Genomic DNA, 12,466 nt, shown 5'->3' with positions numbered 1-12,466 from the left:
ATACACACCTCTAATCCTGGCACTTGGGAGGCTGCAGTAGGAGGATCCTTGTGAGTTTAAGACCAGCCTGGGCTAGAGTTGCATGAATTGCATAGTGAGATCCTGTCTCAAAAAGAAGAAAAAAGAAAGAAAAAGGAAGCATTTCTTCTGCATCCGCTAATACAAGATTCATGTTCTCGTCCAAGCCAGTAACATATACCTATACCCTCCCCCAGTTGCCTCTTGCAGAGCGACACCTGCCTCCGGGATCCCTGCGCCTGCGGCCCTGCCCAGGGTATGCCATGCAGATCTCACGAGCGCACTGGCTGCAGTAGCCGCCCTGCTCTTTCCCGCTGTGTGTCGGAGGGCCAGGCAGACATGCTGATGGTAACAGAGTGGCTGGGAAGGAGCTATCTTCCTTTTATGGCTCTGGATGTATGACACACAAAAAAAGAAAAAGAAAAAGAAAGGCAGCAGGTCCAGAGGAGTCATTATCGCTGAAGTCTTGGAAGAGCTCTTCAAGCTGGGCACTGGGGCGCGCTCCTCTAATGGCTGGGGCAGGAAGAGCACCATGAATTCAGCCTGGCTACTCTGAGTTAAAGGCCAGACTTAAATACATAGACTGTCTCAAAATAGCAGCAGCAACAACAAACTCTTTGTTTTTCGTTGTATAGCTTGACGTATTATTGAGTATTTTTTCATGGCTTAATTTATAGTGGTAGCGTCTTTTCAATAGGTAGAAATTAAATAAATGTGGTGTTTATTTACTTGCTACTTTGGTGTTCTCTAACGGCACTGGTGATGACAGAGGCCATGGCGCTCGAGAGAGGGAGGACAGTGGCTCCTGATGGAGTCCTTTGGGGTTTTGTCCTGATTTTAGTTAGATGTAAAGTTAAATGTTCTGTTTATTTATTACTTTATTGTGTTGGCCTCACTGTAGTTCAGCTGGCCTCAGGCTTGCTATGACCCTCCTGCCTCAGCCTCCCGGGTGCTGGGATCCCAGGTGTGTGCCACCACGCCTGGCCGCGAAGTCACGTATTCTTTAGTAAGGTAGAGGCCATTGATTTGTTTCTTATCGTAGACTGAGTAGAGCCCTCCCAGAGGTCTGGTGAAGCCCTTACGTAGATCGTGGGCAGAGCAGTTGGAGGCACCGCTTTCCAGAAGCGCAGCAGCCTGGCTGCGGCCACGCTGCAGAGCGTCTAGTCCCCGGAAAAGCATGGGAACTTGCGCACATTTACCTCTGTCATCTTGTGACTTGGCCGTGCCAAGGTGTAAACACAGAGAGCCGTGTGAGGCTTTTGAACAGAATCACTTCAAAGTTGGCACAATAAGCAGTGCCAAGTACTGAATTATTTATAGAGTTTTGAAGGGCAAAATTTATAGTTTTTTTATTTTTAGGTTTTTGACTCTGCAGGCTCCCACTTAGCAGATAATCACTCGACCACAGAGCTACCCCCAGGTGCAGCCCTTCTGGTTTTTATTCTGAGATACGATCTCCCTAAATTGCCCAGGCTGCCTTCAGACGTCCCTCTTGCTGCCTCAGGCTTCTCAGTAGTACAGGTGTGCACTATCACACCAGGTTAAAAGTTTATTTTTATTTATATACTTACAGAAACTTTGCATAATAAAGTTTTGTGAACCCAGCCATCGCAAGTGTGCACGCAGCTCAGTGTTAGGTGTGTTCACACTGTGGGGCAACAGGCTCCGGGCCTTGTTTATCTTCTAAAGCTGAAACTCACGTCCATTGAATAACAGTTCCCTGTGTACTTCTGCCCCAAGCCCTGGTAACAGCCGCCATGCTGCTGTCTGCAAATTTGACTACTTCAGATGTGTCATGAATGGAATTGCAGAGTTTGTTGTTGTTGTGCTTTTTTTTTTTTTTTTTTGGATCAAGACTCATGAGATGGGATTTTCCTATTAAGACTAGATAACATTTCTGTTCTCTCTCTCTCTCTCTCTCTCTCTCTCTCTCTGTCTCTCTGTCTCTGTGTGTGTGTGACATTGTGTGACATTTTATTTGTCCATTCTTCTGGTCTATGGACACTTGGCTTGGTTTCTGCCTTTGGCTGTGTTCAATGCTAACATGGACATGGATTACAAATATCTTTATGCCCTGTTTTCATTTCTTTTGAGCATATACCCAGAAGTGGGATTGAGGTTCATGAGTCTCCTGTTTTCAACTGTTTGAGGAATCTCATACTAAATTTCCCAAGTAGCCGTACTATTTTCCGTCTCACCAACAGTGCACAAGGGATCCAGTTTCTCTGTGTCCTTGCCAATACTTTGTAACATTACAGCCATCTTAATAAATGTGATAGCTCATTATGGTTTTAATGTGCATTTCCCTGGTAATTACTGACATGGAGCATCTTCCCATGTGATTGTTAGCTATTTGAGTTTCTTTAAAGAGTCTAAAATAAAATAAAATAAAAAATAAATAAATAAATAAAAAGAAAACCTGTATGACATGTAATTTTTTCTGTTTTAATTCTAATTTGTGCTCTGCTTAAAAAAATAAAAAAAGAATTTCCACCTTTCTTAAAAAAAATAAATAAAGAGTCTGTTCAAGTCTTTCCCCCATTTTTCAAATGAGGTTATGTTGTTGTTTGAGACAGGGTCTCATTATATAGTGCAGGCTGGCTTTGAACTTGGCTTATGTAGCCTAGGCTGGCCTCAAATGCACTGTGATCCTCCTGTTTCAGCCTCCTGAGTGCTTGTGTTGTTTTGGCTTGTAAGAATGCTTCCTATATTTTGGCTATTAACTCTTCATCAGATACATGTTTCTTTAAAAATTGTTTCCATTCCGTAGCATGTCTTTTCATAGTCTGTGTGCTCCTTGATGCCCAGAAATTAAAAAAAAAAATTTTTTTTTTGGAACCAGGGATTGAACTGAGGCCCTTGCGCTTGCCAAGGAAGCGTTTATTCCACTGAGCCGTCTCCCTGTCTCTAATGTAGTTAATTTCATCTGTTTTTACTTTCGTTGATTGTGCTTTTGATGTTATGCCCCCCCCAATAAAAAATTGCCAAATCCAATGTCAAAACTTTTTCTTTTTTCTTCTGAGAGTTTATAGTCTTATTTTCACATCTTGGATCAATTTTAGGTGAGTGTATGTATGGCGTTCGTCTCCATCTCTCTGTCTCTGTCTCTTGAGACAGGGTCTTGCTGGATTGTCTAGGCTGGGCTTAGCCTTGCAGCTCTGCCTCAGCCTTCCGGAGTGCTCAGATTACAAGCACTCACTGCACCTCACGTAGGGTTAAAGTTTTTACATATTTGATTTTTCTGGAATATCAATGAGACAGTTTCAAAACTGATTAATGGACAGTTTCAATAATTAATACAAGGGCTGGTGAGATGGCTCAGTGGTCTAAAGCACCTATTTAGAACAAGCTTAGCAAAGCACAGGGACCATGGTTCAATCCCCCAGCACCACATGCCAGCCAGCCCCGCCCCCTGGTGGGCTGAGTTGGCCACACACATACATAAATAAATAAATAAATAAATAATTTAAAAAAAAGATCAACCTGAACTACAGACAGTGACCCTGTCTTTAAAAAACCAATAATAATAATAATAATAATAATAATTAATACATTGTACATTGTTATCATCTTAGTGGTTATCTGTAGTACATGATATAGAGAGAATATCCTGTCCAAACACTATTAGTACAAATCTTTCTTCTCATTGAATTAAGTGAAAGTAGCTGTATATCTATCCTAACTATTGGGCCGGGGAGATGGCTCAGTAGAATAAGCACTTGCCTGGCAAGCGCAAGGGCCTGAGTTCAATCCCCGGTTCTGCCAAAAAAAAAAAAAAAAAATTATCCTAACTATTCTGCTTATACAAATACAAAATGGTCCTTCCTTTGTATCCCTTTTTTTGTTTAGTCCTGTCAGAAATGGGTATTCCATTGGCATCTAAATACTGTATGTGTGTGAATTGAGCAAAACAATCCAACACAGTTTAGCAGTCCACAATAGTAATACGTTATCCGGGCTGGTGAGATGGCTCAGTGGTCTAAAGCACCTGCTTAGAACAAGCTAAGCTAAGCAAAGCACAGGGACCGCAGTTCAATCCACCAGCACCACATGCCAGCCAGCCCCGCCCCCTGGTGGGCTGAGCTGGCCACACATACACAAAAATATAAATAAATAAATAAAATTTTTTTAAAAAAGTAATAGGTTATCCACAGAAGTTGTTGACTTGAGCCTTTCACAGCTCTGCATATTAATATGACTTTACTTTATATACCTCGTTTTTATACTTTTCTGCTGGATGGTTAAGACCAAGATAAGCAAAACCCGTATAACAAGAAATGTAACTTTTGTATCTGAGAAGGTCAGTCAAGTCCCCTTAGGATTTATCCTGTAACCCTGTACTGCACTTTGTAGATCCTTGGTCAGTGTCAGCTAAGAGGATGAGTCATGGCCATTGTTTGACCAATGTGCTCTCTGTGAAAGCCTGAGAGAATGTTTTCTCTCCAGGTGACTCTCCTTAGGCATACTCTATGTCATCGATTGCATTGCTCTCTGGCCCCATAATCTCCTTAATCAGAAAATTTGGGACACAACTGAGTTACATGATGTTACAGTATAGGTTCTCTTATGTTCTGAGTCTTCACTGACCTTGAAAGGCTGGGGCCAAAATGTTGGCTGTCCTTGCAGCCCTTCTATTTCTCTAATTTTTGGTCTCCAAACTTAAGTTGTTAATCCTCCAGAAGAGAAGCTTATTATTACCCTACATTTTATGCAGTTAGGTTTAACTTCACTCTCTGTCTGAATATCAAACAACTTAGGCATAACATGGAACAAGTATTTTCCATCAAGTATTGATATATTAAACATTAAGTCCCTATAGAATATGGAGATAAACATTTAAAAAATGAAAAATATTTAAAGAATATGAATAAACAATTACATATTTTTACACAAATTTAGAAATCTAAGCATATACAGCATTGTTGCAGGACAGTCCTGTGACATCTTTTTTTCTTTTTCTTGTGTCTTTTTTCCTTTATTACCCATTTAAAAAAAAAAACAAACTTGTGAGACATTATGGTACTAATTGGTATGTCATGACAAGAAGTACACATTTAGAAGACCAGAATGACAGGCATTCCAAGCGTGACCCTGCTATTACACATTGCTATCTTCAGTGCAGTTGCTTGGTTCACAGGTATCAGCATGTATAGAAAAATATGGAACGCTTCACGAATTTGCGTGTCATCCTTGTGCAGGGGCCATGCAAATTATCTCAGTATCGTTTCAATTTTAGTATGCGAGCACTCTGCTTTGTTTTTGGTACAGGGCTCAACCTCAGGACCTTGTGCTTGCCAGGCAGACACTTAAGCCACTGAGCTACATCCCTGGCTACATCTTTGTTTGTTTGTTTGGTTTTTTTTTTTTTTGTTTTTTTTTTGCTCTGAACCCCTTCAGGGCAGGTTTGGCTGACTTGAGTTGTGGAACCCCAGCAACCTGAGCCTGACTGCTTTGTTGAAGCAGCCACTTAAAGGACTGAGCTAAGAGGCACGCCCCCTACATCTTTGTTTTATACAATGTTAATTTTTTATGTCTAACTTTATTTTTTTGTTTGAGGGTTATGCTTTTGATCATGGAAAAATAAATTAGATATTTTCTTCACCCTTTCTTTCTCTGTTTTATTATGAACCTAGTTGTTTAACCTGTGATTTCCCTTTAGCAAGTATACGAGCCTCTACTTCCTATTTTAAAGGGAGCAAGTCCTAGAGGTACTTATTAATGGCGAAAGCCAATGATATTTTCAAATATCTGGGCAGTGGTTGTTAGAATGCAAAGCAACACTAAATTCCCTATTTACTGTGTCCTGATTACCCAAGAGAGAAAGATTTTTCAGACTGTCTTGCACACTCCCATGTTCATTTCCTATTGTTCCTGGAACACATTACCACAAGTATAGTGACTTAAAAATAGTGCTGACCTATAGTTTTATAATCCTGTGGTTAAATTCTAGGGTTAGGGTATTGGCAGGGCTGCAGCCATTCCAGAGGCTTTTGGGGTGGATCTGCCTGCTGGCTGTGACCAGAAGGTGACCTTCTAGAGGCTGCCTGTGGGTCTTAGTCAGTGCCCCTCCTTATTACTCTAACCCCTTCCTTAAGTGCTCTGCCTTTCCCTCTTCCCTTCTAAGGCCCCTTGGATCACCTGGGATCTGCCCAGTTAGTCTGTAGAACTCTTCCAATCCCCAGATACTTAGTCATATGAGGAAACATGCTCACTGGTGTGGGGAATGAAGACAAGGATGTCTTTGAGGCTGGTGTTATGGCTAGTGTCTAGATGACCCCCAAAGCCTCACGCAGCCAAGGGGAAGAGTGCTGCTGGGATTATGGGTATCCGTGCTCCCCCTGCCCTGGGGCAGGCAGCCTGCATGCAGTGTAAGGAAGGGAGAGGGGCCTGCTTTCTGTTGCTGCTTCTGCCTTATTGCTCCTGCTGTCTTGCTGTCTTCTGCTGCCATGAATGGCTGCCCTCTGCCACGGGCCACTCTGCCTTGGAGCCAGCTGAGTACTGAAACCTCTATACACTGTGAGCTAAATATACTTTTCTTTCTTTAGTTTGGGTGTCCCAGCAATGAGAGAAAAGTAACCGAGGCAGAATTTGCTACCGAGAAGTGGGGCCATTGCTGTGACTATACCTGACCATGGGGCTCAAGGGCCTTTGGGAATGGCTTATAGGAAGAGATAGGAAGGCTCGGGGATGTTCCCTGAAAGACTAGAGCTGGAACGCCTTTGGCGGCTCTGTATGTGAGCTTCTGGTGAGAGCTCAAAAGACCAGAAGGCTGTTAGAAATTCTGTCTGTAAAGACCAGGCTGGGGAGGTTTCTTCTGGGAAGAAGGACTGCATTGGCTTTTGGACTCCAGATGATGTGTGCTTGTGTTCAGAGACTTTGCCTGAGACTGAGATTAATGGTGGCCAGATTAAAGTGATTAATCTGGCAAAAGAAATTTCAAGGGCAGTCAAATTTAGAGGCAATGTAAGGCTATTGTTGGGGAGTTTTAGGTTTATGTTGAGAATCAAGAGCAAAAAGTCCAGCAGAGTGATTTAAAATTTTGTGAGTTTGGCCAGAAAGGAAACTGATAAAGTGGTGGACCACAGATAGAGCTGAGAAGATTTCTGTGGCCAAGAAAGGAACAGCAGACTAGGGAAGATGGCCTGAGGCATCCCAAGAAGCAACAAGTCTCCACCTTTGCAGCTTCAGAACTGCAAAAATGCAAGCCTTTGCTTTGAGGAGACACTGCAGAGCACCGTGTTCCAGAATACTGGCGGCCACACAAGGTTGCGTAATGGTGGCATTATAGAGAATTTGTTATCAGAATCAGATTCAGGGTGTTCATCAATCTAGGCACTTGACCCCTACAGCCGGGACAGAAAAAAGCCTTGCTACTGCTCTGTCTGGCAGCAGACATTGGCATCATCTGTGTGGTATGCAGGATGCAAGAGTTCTGAGGTTATGAAGGCTTCCACCTTGATTTCGCAGGCCCACGAGGCCAGGCGGTGTGCCCCTGGCACGGCAGTGTGGAAGCTGTGTGTGGGAAGCCTGAGGAGCAGTGGAGACCCCAGAAGTTTGGAGAATCCAGGAATGTGGATTGTCTGAGGAAAGCTGCAAGGAGGGAGCAAAGCAGCCCTAAGAGAGACGCTGCGGGGCGGGAGCTGCAACCCCCAGATGTGCTGTCGGGGTGTGGCCATGCGAGGCCTGTGGCACTCGGGATTTATCACAGGTCGCTTTGGATGGTCCACGTGGAACTACAGGACTTCAAGTTTGCTCTGCTGGGTTTTGGACTTGCTTTGGTCCCAGTGCTTTGTGTCCCCTTGGGTTGTACCTTTTGGTGTGGTAATGTTTTTCTTGTCCATTGAATGTTGAACAGTGTTTAACTTTTCATCTGTACAGGTGCTCACAGCTGAGTGCCTTAGATTGTGGAAGAGGCTGGACAATTGAACTTTTCAGCAATACTGAAACTGCTGGGACTTGGGCAACTCTTAGAGATGGACTAAACTGCCTTTTTTCATAAAGGGAGCGTGAATCTTTGGGGGGCAGGGGCAGATGGTTCGTGCTTAGTGTCACCCCAAAGCCTTATGAAGTCATGGGGTGGGCTTCTAGTTGGTGATTGATTAATGATCCAAGGCTGGGATTATGAGTGTGCGACACCCACCCTGAGGCAGGCAGCCTGATTCGGTGGGAGGCAGGGAGAACTTGCCCTCTCTGCTCCTGCCCATCGTGTACCTGCTCTTTTGCTGTCATCCGCTGCCATGAACTGGTGCCTCCTACCATGTGCCTTGGAGCCAGCCTATGGACTGAAACCTCCACACACTGAGCTAAATAAACCTTTCCTTCCTTAATTCTGGCTATCGGGTATTTTGTCCCAGCAGTAAGAAATGTAACCGAGACAGACAGCTGGGGTGGGTGTTTTTACACCTTTTACACTCCCTTGTCTCTCCGGTCAGTCTCACAGAAGCTGTGCCTCTTGTCTCTTGGGACCTCGAGTCAGTTGGAACCCTTCCTCCCAGTTGCCCTCTCCCAGTCTTACATCTGGCCATGTTCTGTTCTTTTCTTATTCCTTCCCGTCTATTTCTTTCCAACCTTTAGTTCAGGCATTTACCTTATCCTAGACTGCCAGGATGCCTTCAGAGGGGTCCTCCCCATGTGATTGTCCCTCCAGGTATTTTAAGCTCATCTTAGACACTTGTCTTTTTGGTGTGTGCCTGACATTTCTGTTACCTGAAATGTCTGAGGTCTGTTTTTCTGTCACTGTTTATTTCTGCTGCTTATCTTCTTCCTGTCTGCTTGGCTCTTTTTGATTGTGCTCCATTCCATATAGTCGAGAGAGTGTTTGTGGGTGTAACGCCTCCGTGGGAAGTTGGTGGGAAGTTTACGTGTCATTTCATTATTTCTGCGGGCCCCTGGGCTGTTTGTGGTCCAGAGCCACCTAGAGGGGGCTCCTGGTTGAGAGCACCGGGGCTGCCAGGCCTGCAGTGTGCGCAAGGCAGGTTCCCCTCTCACTGATACGAGTGCCGCCTTGGAGGAGCCTGCCTCGTGGGAGAGGCACCTGTTCATGCTCATTCAGCCTCACTTGCACTTTAATGTCTGTCCTGGAGGCCATTAAAATAAAAGTACGACTTTGCTGGTATCAGCTGGCCTGTACTTAAGGGCAAGAGCTTATCTCTCTGGGTTCCCATTTTACTTAGTTTTGGCCTGTTTTCATCTTGTTAGTTGCCAAAACTTCAGAGGATATAAATATATATTGTTTGCATTGCCAGTTTTAGCAGGGTGGCGGCCCTGGCAATGGAGCCGGCCTTCCCAGACCCCAGGCACTGGGCCTGTTTTCTCCTGGTACCCCCGCCACCCCTGTGTCTCCCAGACCTTAGCAGCACTGTGATCATGTGTTTAAGAACACATGTAGCAGGTATCTTCCCTAAGGGACGATGAGGACAGTGTGAGACTTGGGCCCTTCCTCACAAGACACGGAGGTCAGTGTTGAGCTCTGCCACCTTGTGTCCTGCTGGCAACTGTGGGAGAGCTGAAGGACAGAAATTTCCTCCACTGGCATTGCAGGTCCTGAGGTCCGCAAAACATTGTCTTTTCTTTTAATCCTGCACATAGTTGAGCTTGGTAGTCAAGGGCAAAAAGGCCCTCATTTTTCATGGTGCTAGGCTTTCAGGTGGATAGGGACCCCTTCCAGGGCTTAGTGCCCTCACGTGGCTGAGAGCCGAGGTCATGGCTCAGGGAACCAGCCTTGGCTGAGCAAGGAGGGCAGTGCTGCAGCCAGGGCGAAGCAGGCCTGGGAGGCCGCTGGCTGCCGTGGGGGGCTCCTGGACCTCAGCATCAGGAAGCCCACATCTAACCTCTTCCACAGTTGGTCAGGGCTGTGCCCTAGGTCAGACTGTCTTGTCGTCTGAGGTGTCTTTCAGGGCTCTCCTGTTGGCCTTGATGTCCTGAAAAGATGTGAATGTGGGGAGGCTCAGCCAGCTCTTGGAAAGGTAGAGAAGGGCTTTGAGTTGTTCCTAAGAGGAGACCAGTTGACGGGTTTCCTGGAACTCAAGGCATGGACTCTAGCTCCGTTACACTAAGTGACTTAATGATTTTGGTCCTGGAAGCAGCCTTCGACTCGTCTACTCAGGTCCCCTGGTTTTGCAGGTGAGCAAACATAAGCCCGGAGATTTTCTTGCATTTAAAGAATAGTGGTGATGTTCTAGCCTCATGTCACTTATTTTAATAAAAACCTAGGAAGTAGAGCCACACTTTGGTCACTGTTGTGGTGCCACCAGGGAAGTTTAGAATTAATTCTGAAGCTGCTGCTTGAGGCTGAGGAAGAAGGGCAGCACAGCGAGCCAGGCTACCTGTCCCATGTAGCCACTTGGGTCTCAACTTGGGCCCTGTTGGCTAATGAAGACCCTGAGACAGATTAGCAGAGAGCAGCAGACGCCTCTAACTATCTTGTGTGGAGTAGGATTGGGCAAAGAGGCCACTGGTAGCCCCTGCCCAGAAATAACTCAGCCTCCTGAGCAGGTGCCAGCCTTTTTAGTGCCTGGCCTGGTGGCTGTTTTCACATGGAGGCCCTAAGCTGGGCCTGACTTTTCCCTTGATTCCCAGGCCACCTACCTACCCACTACATGGAGAATGTCCTCCTTCTGATGACTTGGACTCACAGTTTCCCACCCCTTCCACAACCGGTTTTGTGTTTGCTCTTGGTGGAGGTATCATTGCCAGAACTTTGAACAGGAATGTTGGCCAGAAGCACTACTCACGGAGGCCCTTCAGCTTCAGGGAGTAGGCAGGCAGTACAGTGTTGATGCTCTGTGGGGGTTACTTGTCAGTGCATGGGGCTGGCGTCTGTGCAGCCACCTGTAAGCATACACACGTAGGGCTTTCGATCTGGAAACACTCCTGCATCTCATTTCCCTCTTGAAGGTGCTGAGGCCCGGAGATACCATGACCTGCTCCAGCTCCTGGAGTCAGCTGGAAAGGAGCAAAGAGCAGAAGCCCTCCTGGCTGCGCCCTGCAGGTCCTCTCTCCACCTGCCCACGGTCTCGCTGTGCACTGTGAGAGCCACCCTCTGTCCTAGATGTAGATTGCGGTGCCCGCCCACACCATGCCCATGCCCATGCTCATCTTCGTGCTCTATCCCTGCCTTTCTCTAGTCATGCCCATTCTTGTATCACCTAGCCATCATTTAGAAGATGGCCCAAGTGTGTCACCTTTCACAATGGTCCTTGGAACCCCTAAGGTTCACCCAGTTGCTTAATTCTTTTTTTTTTTTTAATATTTATTTGTGTGTGTGTGTGTGTGTGTGTGTGTGTGTGTGGCCAGCTCAGCCCACCAGGGGGCGGGGCTGGCTGGCATGTGGTGCTGGGGGATTGAACTGCAGTCCCTGTGCTTTTGTGCTTTGCTAAGCTTGTTCTAAGTAGGTGCTTTAGACCACTGAGCCATCTCACCAGCCCCTGCTTAATTCTTTTGATAGGTCTGTGTCTGGACTGTAGTGTTAAGTCCTGTCTTGTGAGGGACCTAGTATGATGCCCAGCACCCAGGGAGTGTGCTGTACATGCATAGGAGCGGTGTCATGTACTGGTGTCCCAAGGTGGGCATGATGACTTCTGTTTTGCTGCTTGTGGTCCGGTGTCTTCTCTCCAGTTAGCTGCTGAGCTCTGGAAGAGCAGACAGCATGGATTGCATGTCTCTCGTGCCTTTGAAGAGTTAGAGCATGCTGTAGAGTTTGACTGATGGTAGACTACAGCATTGGTAGTTCATTTTCTTGCCCTTAAAATAATAAGAGTCAGTGTAAAATACAGGTCTGCTTTATCCTAAAGCCTTAGAACACAACAGGTGTTGTGGTGCGTGCCTGTTCTAGCGCTCAGGGAGGCTGATACAGAAGGAACTCAACTTTCAGCTGAGTCTGCATGAGTTGGGGAGACCCTATCTCAAAGTAAAAAATAAAAAGTTTTGTGTGAAGGCCCTGAGTTCAATCCCTAGTGCCACCAAAAAAGAAGAAAAAAAGAAAGAAAAGCAGGGTGTGGCAGTGCCTGCCTGCAGTCCCAGCACTGGGGAGCCTGAGGCAGAAGGATCCCCACGAGTTTGAGGCCAGCCTGTGGTAGGTAGGCAAGTTCAAGGCCTGCACTATATAGGGAGAGCCTGTCTCTAAAGAATGAAAACAAGCAAGCAAAGAGAGCAGGGCTGTATTTTCATGGCCTCCTAAATACCCAGACCTTATGGTAGTTATCAGGTGGAGAATGAGCCAGCAGGTTATGGCAGTGCACGAACTTCCGTACCTGGATACTTTGTCACTTGCTCGCAGATGGCATGAGTACTGGTGGGAAAAGCAAACCACGTTGCTAGAATTACTGAAAAATCAGTGGCAGCGGTGTCCCTCCTGGGTTAGCTTTCTAGAGCTAGAGGGCCCCTGCTGAGATTTGTGTTCCAAGATTCTTAAAGTCACCAGGATGCTGCATTTTTAAATTTCATTTTT

At 45.9% G+C, this 12,466-nt stretch overlaps 1 protein-coding gene, 1 long non-coding RNA gene and 1 pseudogene across 2 annotated transcripts in view; 1 reads left to right on the top strand and 2 right to left on the bottom strand.

Annotated features, from left to right (window-relative positions):
- The window catches only part of Tex2 (testis expressed 2), an 84,801-nt gene that overhangs the window by 5,957 nt on the left and 66,378 nt on the right, over nt 1-12,466 (top strand). The window lies entirely within an intron of this gene.
- LOC111816500 overlaps nt 1-12,466 on the bottom strand; it is a 61,720-nt gene that overhangs the window by 48,496 nt on the left and 758 nt on the right. Inside the window, exon 2 of the long non-coding RNA XR_002820880.1 lies at nt 8,606-8,611. This is a non-coding gene — a long non-coding RNA (uncharacterized LOC111816500). The remainder of the gene's footprint in view (nt 1-8,605; nt 8,612-12,466) is intronic.
- Nucleotides 5,172-5,272, bottom strand: LOC111816513 (annotated as a pseudogene).

Source organism: Octodon degus, unplaced genomic scaffold (assembly GCF_000260255.1).
Source record: "Octodon degus isolate 3935 unplaced genomic scaffold, OctDeg1.0 scaffold00033, whole genome shotgun sequence".
NCBI lineage: Eukaryota > Metazoa > Chordata > Mammalia > Rodentia > Octodontidae > Octodon > Octodon degus.
This window is presented reverse-complemented; position numbering and strand designations above follow the sequence as displayed.